At 40.8% G+C, this 2,500-nt stretch overlaps 4 non-coding genes across 4 annotated transcripts in view; all 4 read right to left on the bottom strand.

The window, feature by feature from the left end:
- Window positions 1-51: 51 nt before the first annotated feature.
- Window positions 52-124, bottom strand: trnak-uuu (transfer RNA lysine (anticodon UUU)). Its single transcript has one exon. It is a non-coding gene; the product is annotated as a tRNA-Lys (tRNA).
- Window positions 125-292: 168 nt separating this feature from the next.
- On the bottom strand, window positions 293-374 carry trnas-uga (transfer RNA serine (anticodon UGA)). The gene has a single exon. It is a non-coding gene; the product is annotated as a tRNA-Ser (tRNA).
- A 131-nt stretch (window positions 375-505) lies between these two features.
- trnah-gug (transfer RNA histidin (anticodon GUG)) lies at window positions 506-577 on the bottom strand. Its single transcript has one exon. It is a non-coding gene; the product is annotated as a tRNA-His (tRNA).
- Window positions 578-2,441: 1,864 nt separating this feature from the next.
- Window positions 2,442-2,500, bottom strand: part of trnak-uuu (transfer RNA lysine (anticodon UUU)) — a 73-nt gene continuing 14 nt past the window's right edge. The window contains exon 1 of the tRNA in view: window positions 2,442-2,500. This exon is cut by the window's right edge and continues 14 nt beyond it. This is a non-coding gene — a tRNA (tRNA-Lys).

Raw genomic sequence — 2,500 nt, 5'->3', positions numbered from 1 at the left:
GCAGAAGAGATGGACCGTAGTGATAGCAAGGTGAGGCCAAAGAAAGACCTTCGCCCGAACAGGGACTTGAACCCTGGACCCTCAGATTAAAAGTCTGATGCTCTACCGACTGAGCTATCCGGGCTCTTGTCGAGTACTGGCATCTCACCTTTTATATAACAGCAGTTTTACAACAAGCTGCCCAGAAGAGACGCAGGTGTCACGGGATGAAAGCTAGAAGCAGTTAGGACAAAGGACCACAGAAGGCACAATTACCATCACAGAAAGCTAAAGCAACACTGCAAAGCCCTCCCGTAGTCGGCAGGGTTCGAACCTGCGCGGGGAGACCCCAATGGATTTCAAGTCCATCGCCTTAACCTCTCGGCCACGACTACGTCTAGCGGTAGGCTGCCTGCCCCCTTGTCTGGTGGCTCCCTGCACAGGCCAAGCGTCAAAAACAAAATAGAGAAGAAAGATGAGGTGGTAAAAAAATGTCAACCTTCCCGTACACTCAACGCCAGAGTGTTGCCGTGACCCGGATTCGAACCGGGGTTGCTGCGGCCACAACGCAGAGTACTAACCACTATACGATCACGGCGTGCCAATGGCTCACCCAAGTTAACCCCTGGAGCCCGAATACCAGAAGCACCAGCGGCGTGTTGGTCCATCGAAGAGGGACAGGACATTTCGCAAATCAGTGGGAGGACCTTGAAAAATTCATGGACGCTTTTCCTCGTGGCCTTCAGCAAACAGCGTAGTCGGCAGGATTCTAACCTGCGCGGGGAGACCCCAATGGATTTCTAGTCCATCGCCTTAACCACTCGGCCACGACTACAAGAACAGACCAGCTTCTGCTCAGTTTGTGTGCAACACTGCTGCCTGACCTACTTGCAAACAACCCAGCTCAGTCAGCAAGCTGACTGTAACCCAATAAAGGGTTTCCTTTTTTGGATACAGAAAATAATAACAACAAAACTTTGTGCACTTATAAAATAAAGATAACAAACAAGATGTGCTGTCTGCAGCCTTTGTCTGCGCTGATCTTCATTTACAAACACGTCATTAAAATGAACCTCTAACTCTGTGAATACTCAACGAAGAGACATGAGAGAGATATCTATAGAAAGCTTGACATTTCTACTTTTAAACTAAACAAGTGCTGCCGAAAACAAATATTCTGTGATAAAGTAATCCATATGAAAACAAGGCGATGTCCTTTTTTCACGTCTCCCTTCATTATATCTAATGTGACCACGCCCCCGCGCTGAACGCTCTATTCAGATTCAAACTGAAGTGCGGCTTGAATACGCCCACACAGAAGAAAAAGCAGCCAGACTGTTGTTCAAGTGCTTTTATTTTACTGTTTGCTTCGCGATGAGAGGAATAACACAAAATTCACCCAAAAAAGATGTGACGTGGTTGAGGATTTGAGAAATGGATTTCCTCAGAAAAAAAAGAATGAAGCACTTTATTCAGCAGAGATCATAAACATGAGTAAGTCTCTTTATATTTATTTATATACTTTTACTAGTTTTCACATAACGTCTAAACATTTTACTAGTTAGACTTTTTCCAAACTATAATTCTTGACTAAATGTATAATTAAGTTAAATATTATGAAGTTTCAATAACAATATACAAAACTATACCACTCAAAAGCTTAATGTAAATAATATAAATGTAACAAATACATGTAACTGTAACAAATGTAACAAAAAATGGTGTTCTTTTAATTTACCACCCTAAAAAACATGAAAAATATTCTCAGCTATTTTCAACATTAATAATAATGATAACAATAAAAGTTTTTATTTTTTATTTTTTACAAATTCAGATTGTTAAAAGGATTTCTTAAGGATTGTGTGACTGGAGTAATAATGAAAAAATAAAATGAGTTTGAAAGTCAGCTTTGATTGTTCCTAATAAACTGTTTAACTGCTCCCCCATATTAAATTATGTTGTGGGATAATTAAATATATTCTAAATAAACTCCAAACTTAAAATTATATACATTTATTTTGTTCTCACGTTCTTTCTTGTAACACCTCCCTCTCAGTGACAACAGCTGACTGAGCGGCTCTTTATGCAGCTCATTATGCAGGGCTTTGTCTTCTCAGGTGTAAATCATGATAGTTGACGCCTACTCGCATATGACTTTTACCAACAAAAAGTGTCTTAGAAAATTTTAATCAATGTATTGTTTTCTGTAAGTGAGTAAACAAGATGATTTTCACATAATTTACAAAGAAAAATTCTAGGCTACAAGCTCCGGTTCTCAAAAAACCCAGGCACCATTGTTCTTTATGTATTTTTTGGCCTTGTTCATTTAACATTGTTCGTTTGTCACTAACCACAAGGGAGATCCCCTGATCACCGGGAGCAGGAAGGAACACCGTTCCAGTACAGAGTCAGCAGAAGAGATGGACCGTAGTGATAGCAAGGTGAGGCCAAAGAAAGACCTTCGCCCGAACAGGGACTTGAACCCTGGACCCTCAGATTAAAAGTCTGATGCTCTACCGAC

Source organism: Carassius gibelio, chromosome A20 (genome assembly GCF_023724105.1).
Source record: "Carassius gibelio isolate Cgi1373 ecotype wild population from Czech Republic chromosome A20, carGib1.2-hapl.c, whole genome shotgun sequence".
Lineage (NCBI taxonomy): Eukaryota > Metazoa > Chordata > Actinopteri > Cypriniformes > Cyprinidae > Carassius > Carassius gibelio.
This window is presented reverse-complemented; position numbering and strand designations above follow the sequence as displayed.